Here is a 15,580-nt window from a genome sequence, read left to right on the forward strand (position 1 = left end):
AACCGGAACTGCCGTCTCCCCACTCAGAGATGTTCTTCGATATTCAATTGTTGCGTGACATAGGCCTATTGACATCCACTAAGAAAAAAACATGGTGTCTGGTCTTCTTTCCTGTGCCACGTTTTTTTTTTTTTTTTTTTTTTTGGCTGAAGGTTGCAGGCTTGCCTTCCAGTGGCTTTGTTACAAAAAGCTCTTTTGTAGACATTTTTCCAATTGATTTTAATCTGGTGAGGGCTCCCTCTGGTGGTTGGGAGCCAGTTTATAAGACACAGATAAAACAATTGTGAATTGACCGTTCTGTTTCTTCCCCTTGATTTAGCTTTAAACTGTTAGTGAGTTGAACTTGTCAAAAGTAAGAACCAGTATTTTGAGACTTAATGGGTAGCACACATTTGTTACATAAAGGACTTGGGAAGAGCTGCACGATTCTGGATAAATTGAGATGTTTATTTAAAAAAAAATAAAAAATAAATAGATATCATGATTTGCCCATGATTCTAAACTAAGCAAAATAACATGTAATTTAGGCCTACTAGAGGCTGTGACAAAATATTAATTGCCTCATTCTATTAAAAAATTGAATTAATGTAATGTATATCAATGTAATAATTAATTTGAATTAATTATTTTAAAATGGTTTGAACTGATGATTCAATGACTCACTCATACTGTAAATATTCATAATCACTCATAAAGGATTAGTCCACTTCCAAATTAAAATTATGCATGCGCATCACAGAGCTAGCACAAGCATTTGAGGTTAAAAAGTATATACATACATATTTGTAAAATAAAATAACCAATCGTTTCGCTAGATAAGGCCCTTATTCCTTGGCTGGGATTGTGTAGAGCCCTTTGAAGCTACATTGAAACTGCATTTTTAACCTTCAATCGGTTGAGCACCATTGAAGTCCACTATATGGAATAAAATCTGGAATGTTTTCCCAAAAAACGTAGTTTCTTTGCGACTTACGAAAGAAAGACAAGAACATCTTGGATGACATGGGGGGTGTAAATTATCTGGAATTTTTTTATTCTGTAAGTGGACTAATCCTTTTACTTGTTCCTGAATGAATCAGCCTTTTTGAACAAATTTCTTGAATGAATGAGTCAATGACAAATATATTTTTTTAACAGCCACTTGTCTCCAACTAGTGACGAAACAATATAAGCAACAATAATTAGCAAATGTTATTTGATGTGAAAATTTGAAGTGAAGATTACTTTCAAAAGTTGATTTGCTCCATTTTGATCGCTGCCATAGACATCAGTGTTATCCTAATATTTCTGTGATAATATGAATGATTGTAAGACAAAAATAATACTGTGTACTTGAAAAGACTGTTTGTTAAAGCCATTTCCTGTGACAAAGGAGGCAGATCATATGGATATTTACTGCCTATTACAGGGCTTGACGATATAGACTGCCCTATGGCTCGGTGCATTCATATTCCAAAATGACTTTTTTGTGTTATTATTATATTTAGTCTGTAAAAAGCCGTTAGCAGAGAAACACTGAATATGGACATAAAGAGGAGAAAATACTGTAGCAGGCAGATCAGTCTCACTGTTCATGATGCACAAAATATTGAAAGAAACCTAAATAAGAATTTATCTCTGAGGGGAACTGTTTTTCAGAAAAGTTAACATGGCATTTTCTTTCATCTAGCATCTGTAAAATGCATTTTAAAGCAGTGTTAATAAGCATCACACAGCTTTGTGTACAGCAGTTACTAAAGAAACACTACCACTGCTTAGCGTTGAGCCCTGTATTATCTGTAGTTTGTTAAAACATAACGCCCTTTCCTGCTTATGTCCTTCTCTATGATTTAGCAGCTTCTATACATTTTTCCATGGTTTAGACATTATAAATTAGTCTTTACTGTAGAGAAAAGAAAAGTTGTTTCAACTTAAAAAAAGTAAGTGTTAAGTTGTACTACATGGAAACGCTGTTTACATCTGAGTATTGTCATGATGGCTGCGCATCCAGAAAACTGACCAAAACGTGACGTAGGTGCAAACTCTTCATAAGATTGCATGGGTGTCTGAATCTAGATTGAGATCCTTTGATGATTAATCGTGGAGCTCTAATCCAGGGTTCAGTCAGGTTTATGTCAGGCACTTTTTCATATGATTGAAACTTGGCATGGTAGCATTACTTACATTATGTTCTACTTCAATTCTGCTTGAATTGTTGCTTGAAGTGCTTTTGGCTAAAAGCTGCTTCTTAATGATTAAATATAGATGTCCCACTCTCCATTCTCCATTTACTTACAGTAAATATATATATATTTTTTTATTTCCATATAAAATTAAAGTAAAGTAAGTGGTTTTTCTGACTTCGGGGAAAGAATTGAACATGAGTTCACAACTTAATCTGTCATTGATCAGGCATATGATAGGGCCAGGCATATCAGGCCTCAAACCTCAACCAAATCAATTCTTGGCTTCCCTGTGCTTCTTTGGTACACTACAAGGACAACATAATAATTGGCTTTGCCCTTTATCATTGCCTGGCTGACACCTGCATTTTCTCTCTCAGTGGGGAAAGTTTAAATTAGGGTGCGAGTTTGCTAGTCTTGAATCAGGGCTGTATGTTATGTCACTGGCAAGAGGTGGAATAAACTAAAATGATCAGCGTTACAGTCCATGCTTGCTGTTTCCTGTTGTACCTTTCTCTATATTCTTTTTGCTTTTTCATGGTTTTTTTTCTACCTCTATATCTCCTTGCCGCATAGAGAAAGACCCTTCTATAAAGTGACAAAAGGAGACTCAGGATGCTGCATTATTGAGGAACTGATTTCTTCCTCTGACAGCTTAGATGTGCAGCACCTTTCACTGTGGAAAAAAAACAACCTTTTTTAACATTTCATTTTGTGTTTGAAATGAATAAAGTCCCCTGGTGAACCTTCAATAATAACTTGGTTTCAATAACAAAACATCACATGTCTTTTTTTCTGAGTAGAGCTCAGGCTTGTGTAGACAGTATACCTAAAGTGCCCAGGCTAAAACACTTTTGGAATTTCAACTCAATGTGTATCCTTTTAATTTTTGTTTCTGTTTTGCCACATGATCATTGATAATGCATTACATTCCATAAAATTCCATTAGTCAATGATGAAATGTCATAAATTGACAATGTTCACTAAGGTTGGAGCCATTTTTGATTACAAGGCTTGTTAATAGATTTCAATAAACATTTCATACACAGGGTTGTTAAGATTGCAATTATTAACTCAAGTTTGATAGGTCAGAGCTGTAGGTCTTTCATTAGTGCTGAATATTCTCACTTTTAGCATAACAATGGTTGTCAGTATTATGTTGGCTTTATTCTTGATATTTTTTCTTTCTCTTTTTTTGTCAGTTTTGGCAGCTAATAGTAATGGGTGCTGTTTCATTATATAAATTCAAAATATTTTATTTTATTTTACCAACAAAATTCTCCACCACTAGAAGTATGTTTATTCAGTAACCATTGGGATTCTGCTCACCAAGCCTGCATGTATTTGATCCAAAGTACAGGAAAAAAACTGTACAATTGTAACATATTATTATTATTATTATTATTTAAATGATTATTATTACGTTAAAAAATGTAGCTTTTGTTTCAGGTTTCTTTGATAAATAGAATTACAGAAGAACAGCATTTATCTGAGATAGAAATCTTTTGTAACATTATAAATGTCTGTATTATCACTTTTGATCAATTTAAAGCATTCTTGCAAACTAAAAGTATTAATTTTCCTATAATTTCCTTCCCAAAAATAAATAAATAAAATAATATACTGACTCCGAGCTTTTGAATGGTATAGTGCATAATGTTACAAAAGCTTTTATTAAAAAAAAAAAAAAAACGATCTTTGGATTTTCTATTCATCAAAGAATCCTGAAAAAATGCACTCAACTGTTTTAAATATTGATAATGATAATTTAATGAAATTTTAAACAGCAGATCAGCATATTAAAATGATTTCTGAAGGATCGTGTGACACTAAAGACTAAATTAATGATGCTGAAAATGTAGCTTTGACCACAGGAATAAATTACATTTTAAAATATATTCAAATAGAAAGCAGTTATTTTAAATAGTAAAAATATTTCACAATATTGCATTTGGGATCAAATAAATGCAGGCTTGGTGAAAAGAAGAGAATTATTTAAAAAACATAAATTGTACTTTTCAAAAACTTTTGACTGGTAGTGTAACACCTGAGATCATTGCCAAAAATTGTTTCTGGATGACTGCCATCGATATCCAATTTATTTAAATAAAGATTAATCAAAAAAGCTATATTTATATTTTTACCTAAAACTATTGAGTTATATTGTGAGGTTTTCCCTTAAATTATTTTATAGTGATGTTCATGGGGTTTATAGCATACATAAACTATTCTATTATACTCTGCATTTTGTCTGCTTAAGTCTGCATTTTTCTTCAGATATACTTACGATTCTTTGAACTTTAGTGGTATTTGACCGAAGGCTAATGTTGCGAGGACTCTCCATGTACCCATGTGCACCTGTGTTTGCTTAGGCTACATTTCATTAGAGGAGGCAAACAGCTTTCTTGCAAACAGCACTCATTTAGGCATGTTTAGCTCACAGTTCAAACAACCACTGTATTTGCTCTAAACCGCTGTTAGCACCAAAGCGTCTAGCGGGGTCTGCGTTGAGCATTTTTGACGTGATTTGCACTGCACTTTTGTCTTAAAATATTCACTTAGTGTCTGGTAAGGCTGATGAAGTGAAAAGCTGTACTGTACAATAATGAGGAGGTTATAGAGAGCTCCACGCAGCCTTTAATCTCTTCTGCTGCAGCTCATGTAGCTAATGAGAATCCCTCTTTATTCTCTCTGATGCCTAATTGCCTGGAATGGACAGTAAATCATAGATTGTTCCCCTCAAAGCACCTTTTGAATCCTCTGCTCTGAGAGAACAGATGTTCACCACCCGTAGAAAATACTCTGATGGTTTATAAGTTGAAACTCAACTGTGCGGACAGAGTGCTGCGTTTTATTAGAAATGTTTGCTTCTCTTGACACAATGTTTAAATTAGTGCACTGGTGGCTTTCAGACATTTCACAGAATTAAGTTTAGTGTTAATTTAGTATATTTAGTTATATATATATCATGTTGACTGTCTAAACATTGACATCTAGTTTACTGCTCCAGGCATTTATACTGTGTAAACATTTTAATTTTAATGTGTTTAACAAATTGTGTTGCAGATGGATCAGCATACGTAATAACAGATTGTAGTATGTGAACGGTGCAAAATAGTAGTTAGAAGTGGATAGACAGAAACCCATGAGCTGTAGTGGAGTGATTATAGAATCATTTAAGTGGGAAACACTGTGCTTTGCTAGTGGAAATATATAGTTTAAAGAGATAGTTCAACCACAAATGAAAATTCAGTCATCATTTACTCAACCTCATGTCATTCCGTTCTTTTTCTTTAGCAGTACACAGAAAAAAGATATTTTGTAACCAAAGAGATTTAGTTACCATTGACCAGGGGCGAACTGGCCATCGGGGGAACCGGGAGAATTCCTGGTGGCCTGCAACCAGTTTGGCCCGCTGCCCTCCAATTTTTATTATTATTATTTTGTTTATTTTATATAATGTACTGAAGTGGTTATTTCGGAATTCGCCATTCAATAAAAAAAACTCTAATAAATCATGAATCGGTTAGTCTTGACGTGCACTCGAGACTCAAGAGTAGAGTGGAAGTACCCAGCTGGAGCATGATGTTACCAGTAGCAGTTGATTAATGCAGAATTAACGAATTAACATAATTACAATTATAATGCGCAGGAATTTAGCCGACAAATATTCACATAGTTTTAAAACAGGTTTAGGGAGCTAAGGCATACAACACAACCCTTATAAAAAATATTTATTTTTATATAATTTTACTAAACATAAAACACAAAACCTTGGTTGCTATGGTTGGGCTAATCCATTGTAACCACAAATGAACACTGGTTTTGCTACACTATATAGTTTCACCATGGTATTTGTTGTAAAACTCCAAAACACTATATAGTTTCACCATGGTATTTGTTGTAAAACTCCAAAAAACTGCCAAAAACACATGGTTACTACGTTTACCATAGGCCCAGTAATACCATGGTTAATTTTCCTTGGGGCAAAACATGACCCATAATGCAAAAACATGTTCAGTTTTAAGATTTTATTTTATTAAAGATAAATTCAAGCTATTATTGTACAAATTTTTACATGAAGGCAAGCTAAAACAATGACACGTTCCTAATGTAGTACTTACATTTTTCAAAAATGTAGGCCTTTAATATGTGCAAGCAAATTACAATGAGGTGGTTGTTTTGCAACAAGTTTGAGATGTGTTGATGAAAAAAGTGACAGAAACAAGAAAATTAGTTAAAACAGTAAACACACATGAGAGACAGAGAGATTACAAAACTAAAAAAGGAAATTGGAATTTCAAGAGATAACCTTTAATTATTTTACCCAGTCGATTTAAACTTTTTTTAAATGATGATGATGGCCATATAAAAATATTGTTGTTTGTGGTTTCAAAATTTGGTGTGGGTGTGTGCGATGGCCTGGATAAGTGTGAGATTTCCCGGCCTGAAATTTTGTCCCAGTCCGCCCCTGCCATTGACTAACTATTGTATGGACAACACAAGAGTACAAGAGTAAATGATGGCAGAGTTTTATATATGGGCCATCTACAGAATCGGTCCAAACTGCTGTCCGACAACCAAAAACACATTTAAAAAGCATTTACTAATCTATTGGAACCCACACTAATATTTCAAATATCAGTAAGCTTAATATATTTAAAATCATCTTTTATTTTCAAATGCGAGGTGGCTGTCCCAAACCCTAACCCCTAAATTTCAACAATTTCATTGTTTTTAAAAACATTTTTTTGAATTTTGAAGTGAAGTTTTTTGAAGTGAAGTTCAATAACAAATTTATTTTATGTTTTCTTTGTAAATCATTCAACTTTATGTAAACATTTGTGATGTTTCGGTAGTGAAATCCTTGTTTTTTGGGTGTTCCCTAAAATTGGCATTACCGAAACAGTCACTAACAAAACATGTCACCATTGTTTCTGTAGTGACAAAAGGGAACACCTTTATTTGGGAGAAATAAACAACATTTTAGTACAGTTATGAAATTTGTTTGTATTTTAGTATGTTTTAGTAGTGTTTTAGTATGTGGGTTAAAATTCTGTAATGTGATGTGTTCGCTACCAAAACATAAAAAATATAGTATATTGAATTATCAACTAAGATGTTATGATAGTGTTTGGTTCAATGTATTTTCAAACTAATTAATCCCTAACTTTGAAATCAGTATGATCAGCATTTTGCCTTTTACAAAGAAAATTGGTGGGAAAAAGACTTTTGAAAAACTGATTTTTCTCCATATAGTGACTTCTATGGTGCCCCGATGCAGCTTCAAATGATTCCAAATGCGACTGTAAACGATCAGCTGAGGAATAAGGGTCGTATCTAGCGACCTCAAATGCTTGTCTTGTCTCTCTCTGCGATGTGCATGAGTAGTCTGTGCATCTCTGGTTCAAAACAGGTAGGGTAGGTTGAAAAACTCCCATTGCTGCAGAAGCACCGACCCAGTGTTTGCGAAGTGAACATTCAAAGAAGGTAAAACACTGTTTACAAAACGGTAAAACAGTGATGTAGGATGATTTTGAAGTTGAGGGAGAAAATGAGATGTGAGTTTTTCGACATACCCTAACTGTCTTGAACCTAAAAAAAAAGTTCAGGCAGAGCAAGACAAGATGAGCATTTGAGGTTAAAAAGCATATAAATTGTAATAAAATAAATAAATAACCGATCGTTTCGCTAGATAAGACCCTTCTTCCTTGTCTGGGATCATATACAACCACATTTGGGATCGTTTGAAGCTGCATTTTGGAAGTTCAAAATCAGGGCACCATAGAAGTCCACTATTTGGAGAAAAATCCTGAAATGTTTTCCTCAAAAAACATAGTTTCTTTATGATTGAAGAAAGAAGGACATGAACATCTTGGATGAAAAGGGGGTGAGTACATCATCTGTACATTTTTGTTCTGGAAGTGAACTTCTTCTTTGAAGGGGTAGTTAATCCAAAAATGATTACCCCATCATGTACTCCCATAAGCCATCCTAGGTGTATACAGTATGACCTTTTTCTTTCAGATGAGTACAATTGGAGCAATAAAAAAATCTAGCTCTTACAAGCTTTATAATGGCAGTTCATTTTTTTGAAATCCAATAAAGTGCATCCATCCATCATAAATAGTACTCCACATGGCTCCGGGAGATTGATAAAGGCCTTCTGAAGCGAATTGATGCATTTGTGTGAAGTACATTTTTTGATGGATGGATTCATTTTATTGCACTTTAAAATTTCAACAGCCATTCACTGCCATTGTAAAGCTTGGAAGAGCCAGGACATTTATTTTATATAACTCAATAACTCAGTTTATATACAATATAACTGATTGTATTCAGCTAAAAGAAGAAAGTCATACTGTATACACTTAGGATGGCTTGAGGGTGAATAAATCATCAGGTAATTTTTATTTTGAGGTGAACTATCCCTTTAATCCGATATTCTGCCCAAAAGGATAATTCTGTGATTATTTACTCATCCTTATGTCATACATCAAACTTGTATGACTTTCTTTCTTCTGTGGAAGACAAAGAAGATATTTTGAAGAATTTTGGTAACCAAATAGCTTTAGTTCCCATTGATTTCCATTGTATGTTTTGGCCATATGGAACCTGAAACTGTTTGGTTACTAACATTGATGACATGAGGGTTGACTGCCAAATGGATGCAGCAAAAAAATATGTGCAACCTTACTTTGTATGTCATATAATATATATTACAAAAAAAGATAAGAGATAAATAATAAAGCTTTCCATTTAAAGGCTTCAAGCAAAGCGGTATAAAGTACAGGTTAAAGAGTCTGAAAAGAGTGAACTAAGAAAAGTTTGCAGCGCGAGAGAAGGCAGACGTGAGTCAGAGAGAGGGCTGTATTTGTTCTTGGGTGCATGATCAAGCCTGTGCTATTTCAGAACTCTTCATCTCCACCTGAGCTTGTAGCTCCTCTTCCACAGCGAGTAGCTTCATTTTTTTGTTTCGTTATCGGCTGGGGCAGGCCTCATTCTCATCACACAGGAGGAAGGAATCTGATTTGAGAAGCCCTTTTTTTTTTCTCAGAGCCTCATTAAAGGAAGGGTGAATCTACTTCACACTCCCTCTGCTGTTCACCCCATCCGTCGCCAAAAACCCTCTCATCTGAAAAAATACTAGGATGGAAAGAGAGGGATAAGATACGGCAGCGAACGTGCCAGGCGGGATGGATCCATCCATCTGCCAAAAGGGGTCCAGCATCAAAGAGACCCAGGAGGAGAACACTAACTCCTGCCAACAAAAGATGGAGATGGAAAGGGAGAGAGGGTGAGAGGAAGAGGGGATCTCTTTGAAAGGTAACCATACAATAACATTATTAAGACTGCAGGACCAGGGAGACCGCTGGCTACGTTCAACCTTTGAGTGTAAGCACACACTCGCTACTCTCCGCCACGGGGGGTCGTGTCAGGATGTGGATGCGGGTTCTTTCATCTCGACTTGTCAGTTATACTGCAGCTGTCCTTCAGAGTTCATCACCTCCGCCTGTGAAACACTGAAAGGGGCGTGGCATTCAATTACTGTATGCTAATTTAGCCTCGTTTTCAATCATGGCCAAAGCATTCATTAAGTGAATTAGCCAGTCTGGAAAAATTATCATAAAAACTTTGCACTCATGTTTAATGATGTCCATAGTCAAAAAGACATTAATAGCAACAAAATCAATGAGGGCAAGCAAGGCACCTAATTAAAAAGAGGTCAATGATGAATTTGGAAAAAATAGTATGATTATAAGACATTTGGCAGGTGTGGTGATTTCAATTTAAATGTAATCTTACTCTAGGAATTATTATTATTATTATTATTTCAGAATATGATTTTCTTTTAACACATTAGAAGTCTCAGTCTCATTCATAGAATTAATCAGTAAGACATAAAAATTGATCTTTTATTAATTTATCACATTTTTCAGAAAAAAAGTGTTGTGTGTATATAAATGTGTGTGTGTATGTGTGTGTGTGTGTGTGTGTATATATATATATATATATATATATATATATAAATGTAAAATTACGAGATTAAAGTCAAAATATTTTGAAAATAAAGTCAAAATTACGAGAATAAAATCTAAATATTTCGAGAATAAAGTTGAAAATTTTACAAAATATAATTGAAATAATGAGAACAAAGTCAAAATATTTTAAGAATAAAGTCGAAATTATGAGAAAAATGTAATATTTTAAGAAAATAGTGTCAAAATTACCATAATAAAGTCAAAATATTTTAAGAATAAAGTTGAAATTTAGAATATAGTAAAAAAAAAAAATAATAATAATATTTTGAGAATAAAGTCAAAATTATGAGAATCAAGTTGAAATATTTAAACTTTATTCTTGAAATATTGAAACTTTATTTTCAAAATATTTTGACTATTCTCATAATTTTTACATTATTCTCAAAATATTTTGACTATATTCTTTTATTTTGGATTTTATTCTTGTAATTTTGACTTTATTCTTAAAATATTTTGACTTATTCTCGTAATTTCGACTTTATTCTCAAAATATTTCGACTATATTCTCGCAACTTCGAATTTATTCTTGTAATTTAGACTTTATTCTCAAAATATTTTTTTAACTTTATTCTTAAAATATTTAGACTTTATTCTCATAATTTTGATTTGTTTCTTAAAATATTAATCTTAATTAAATTAATTAATATTAATTTTATCTCTTGATTTTTATATACTGTATTATTTATTTTTTACAGTTTTTCTCAATTGCTAACACACCATAACCCAATTTAAAAACCCATAGCCCAATTTTTCCAAACCATTCATACAGTTCTCAAAGCAAAAACACATTTCTCACAACTTTTAACACATTTTACCTGCTTTCAGATGTTTCAATTTAAAACAAACAAACAAACACACAATAACTACCTCAAGAATCACAAAACGATCACAAACAATACACATTTATCCACGTGTGAACATTAAGTAGCAAAACTGATGACACACCAGTCAGAATCTTACAAAGATATGAACAAGAACACAGGTGATTATGTGTTTTGTAAAATGAATCCTGGTATTTGACCATGTTCTTGTGCATGGAATGACCATTAAAATTACAGTACATAGTTGCAGTACTTCAGATTAGAGAACTTGAACTATTCTTTGTACTGTATACTGAAACACACACCCCCAGACTCGTAACTGTTGAATTGATTTGTAGCCAAGCAGTCCTTACCTGTACTGAATTTGTGCAGAACTGAGAATCGACTGTCTAGGGGAGGCAGAGAAAGTCTTTTGTCAGAAGACTAAAACTGCTATAATATAACAAATAAGAATATTACCAATACTGTAATGCATCTTAGTAGAGGATGTTGAACTTATTATTTATTGCTGTACAGTAACTGACCGTATATTACGATGTGCGTTTACTATATATTCTGTTGTTTGGTCTTTAAACTTTTCTCTTCTAGTGCTTTTCATCTACTGTAAGATCACTGCACAGCAGTGTAGTGAAAGTAAACTTTTACTGTACCTGCACCCCTCTATTTATGCTGTATACTGTAAGTGACATTGACTAGCAAAAGGATTCCCAAAGGTTTCCCAAAGGGAGGCTTTTGTAACAGTGTTTTGAATTGATCTCACTGGTAGGCAGAAAAATAGGCTGTGTATTTGTCAGGTTTGTGTGTCATCTGAGGCCAAAGTTTGTTTCTAACAAAAGAGAATGTGACTAAAATGTTTGACTTTGACCTGGAAGTTAGAAGTTTGCAAGAGTTGGTGCGTAGTTTTGAGATTGTGTTTATAGCTGTGAGAAAATGGTGAATTGTTTTATGAATTGTGTGTTTTATGGATGTGGCACTAAAACATTGTTGTAAATTTTAAATAGTAATTTCTTAAATCCCAGGTACACAACAATACAACCCATTGACTGTACATCTCATTTTCATTCACATAGAAATTAAATATGCCATCTACCTTCCCCTAAGCCCACCTTTAGTGCTGTGTTTTGTTTATCAGAGCTCTATTTTGTGTGTTTTTAGGTTCAGTTTAAGATCCATGTCCAGTTTCTTTCATATTTTTGATATGTGAACATCACAGGGCTTCAGGAAAACATAATGAAAGTCTTGTTTTCCCTCAGAAGCAAGAAATCCTGATTCATCAAAACTAAATGAGCTGATCCCAGATGTCTCGTGGATCTAAGGCAGAACTGACGGAGGAACAAAGCTGAGGTGTGAGCGATGCAGAAAGAGTGAGAGAGAGGGAGGAATAATGCCAATCAGATCGTAAAAAACCTGTAGCCTCCTGCTGCCTCCTTCTTGCAGCTGTCAATTTCACTTACCACCAAGAAAGAGACAGAGAAAGGTGTAGGTGTGAGCGTATGCCAGGGAGCTGTTGGTACTGTCCGATAATTGGTCAGTAACCCCTGGGACCATAATGATCAACAAAATACTTTGGCGGCAGTCACAAAGTTAAGGTTGTTTTCTGTTATGAGGAGTCAAAGCCTTTTCTCTGATTCATTCAAACCAACTGCAGCCCGCTGATGGACAATAATTGAATGCTCTCTGTTCAGGTTTGCCATTCACAACCCACGTCACAATTAAAGCTTCTCAAGATCACTTCACATCCATTTGGTCGGAGCTCTTCAGCTTTGAAACGTTCACTCTTGAATGGCTAAATAATGAAACCTTAAAATAGATGATAATTTAATGCCATTTTGATTCATTTTTACTTTTTTCTCCATCACAGTCTGCTTTTAAAGTGTTGTTGAAGGAGTCTGCAGTTATCCAATAATTCGACGTTCAAAATTGCAAGCTTAAAAAAGCATACGGTCTGGTTTTTATGTTAAGGTAATTGTCGAAAGCAATTGTTTTAATGGCTTCTACAACCTTTCTTCTAATGGCTGACTACATTTTCTGGTTGAAGTCACATAACAGCACAACAAAAGAGAGTCTTTGCCTGCACTGCGAATTGCTATTGTTAAAATATCCCATTAAGCATCTAAAGGTGACTTTTCTTTTCACAGAAATGACACGCAGAAGCGCACGGAGAGGCCGGAGAGAGAGTGTAAGGGGTATTGATTGACTGCATTCGCCTCCATCTCGCTTCTGTTGTCCACTTCCTTTTTGTTCGGTCGCAGTGATCATCCTTTCCCTCTGTCTCTCCTTCTCTGTGGGCATGTTTTGCTCATTTAACTTCATTACAGTGGCTGACAGCCAGAAAGTCAACAAAACAGCGCACAGCCTGGTATGATCACCTGCAGACCCCGTTCCTCCCCCCATGGGCCCATCTCGGCCCCTCCTGGGTTATTGAGGCCCGTTTCCCTGCAGTCCATTGCTCAATTGCATTGATAACAGTCTGACAGGCCACAGCAGAAGCCAGGAAACATTGTCCCTCCTTCTCGCCGGCAAACCCGTTCAGCAAGGTCACCGATCCCCAACTGACAGCCCAACTGCCAGCTACAAACTGCCTCCAAATGAAAGAATTTCTCTGAAGTGTCGAGCACGCCTGTCTGCCAGCCTCTTTCTGAAAGGAGGAGAGGAAGCAGGCCACCGCGGAGAGAAAGTCCAGGCATTCTTCCAGCAGAATTCAGAATCAACAAAGAAACATTTCTCCCCCCATAAAGAACCTCCGCGAGTCAACATTTGCACAACGCTGAACGTCCGATCCATACGTACCCGCGGGACCGGGGTGAATGTCAACGTTATGGTTATGAGTTATTTATAAGATCACATAATACCTTATTCATTAAACATGAAGTCGTCAAGCCGGAATGAGGAATTGAGAAACTGCAGTTCCATATTATGGCCCTAACATAAACCCATACGCTGAGTGATTTACACCTCAGCAGGTTTACAAATAGATGGACTAGGGCATGCTGGGATTGAGGACTGCATTTTTCGAAGATATTTTCAGCCGTTTTGTTTAGCCGTATTAAAAATGCATGAAAAACTTGAGGGGCGGTTTTAAGTCTTGTTTCGTCGCTGAGAAGTTGCAGTTTTTAAATTTAGAGATGCTGTTACTGCAGGTCTCACTTTTAGACAAACTCATAGCTATCTGTTCTGACATCAAATATTTATTCTATATTTGCTCTCAGGTCACAGGGAAAGAAAATGTCATGTTTCAGAACATTGTTTTGTAACGTTTTTAATTTAGCTAACCCTATATGGGCAGCACTTAACTGTGTGTATCTGGCCGTTAGTATTAAAGCATTTGGTTTTACTTCCAACTAACTAGCACTTGCTTCAAACTGTTTGACTGAAGTGATCTGAGTTAGATCATGAAATAAGTAGGTAGTACATGAAATACTTTTGGCTTGTTGTATCATAGAGCTACAAAATCTGATTCAATCTGGTGAATCATTCATTGGAATGGTTTCCCCCTCGTTTGTGGCAAAGTCGGATTCATTAGAGTGAAGTGATTCATCCTGAATCCCTCTCTCACAGAATTTAATATTCAGCATGAACCCAAATCAATAGAAGAAGTCAGTCTTTCTTATGCCATATTTGAGAGAGAGGAAGTCATTAAGATGTACCGATTCTCTAGAATAAATCAGTTTGCAATTCTACATATGAGAGAGAAAGAGTCATTTAGCATGATTCTAAATCACTAAAATGAATTAGTCTTTCTAATGCCAAATATGAGAGTGTCATTCAAGGTGAACAGATTCACTAGAATAAACCAGTTTTCAATGCAACAGATGAGAGAGAAAGAGTCATTTAGCATGAACACAAATCACTAGAACTATTGTTAAATATGAATTAGGGTTATTTAAGATTAATCGATTCACTACAATAAATTAGTTTTCAAAACTACATATGACAGAGAACGAATCATTTAGCGTGAACCTGAATCACTAGAACTAATTCCGAATATGAAATAGTGTTATTTAAGATGAATCGATTCACTGGAATAAATCAGTTTTCAGAGTTACATATGAGAGAGAAAGAATCATTTGACATGAACCAGTATCACTAGAACGAACCAGTCTTTCTAATGCCAAATATGAGAGAGAAAGTCTTTTAAGATTAAGTTTCCAGTGCTGTGTGAGAGAGAATGTCATTTAAGATGAACCAACTCTATTTATTCTAGTGTTATTCGAGTTATTCTAGTGAAAGGGTTCATCTTAAATCTTCCTCATATGCAGCTTGGAAAATCTTTCTTTCTGTATCACTCTCTCTCTTACTTTTTTCTCATTTAAAGCATTAAAAAAATGTAATCATTTAGTGAACCAGTTCGTCCTAAATGACTCTCTCCTGCTCTCACTTTCCTTCTTATACGTAGCATTGAAAAGTCTGATTCATTCCAATGAATTAGTTCATCCTAAATGGCTCTTTCTCTGCTATACTGTACAGTACATAACATTGGAAAGTCTTAGTCTTATTCATTCTAGTTAACCAGTTCATCAGCTCTCTTTCATAGAGTATTTAGTACTGAAAGATC

Source organism: Garra rufa, chromosome 9 (assembly GCF_049309525.1).
Source record: "Garra rufa chromosome 9, GarRuf1.0, whole genome shotgun sequence".
In the NCBI taxonomy this organism is placed as follows: domain Eukaryota; kingdom Metazoa; phylum Chordata; class Actinopteri; order Cypriniformes; family Cyprinidae; genus Garra; species Garra rufa.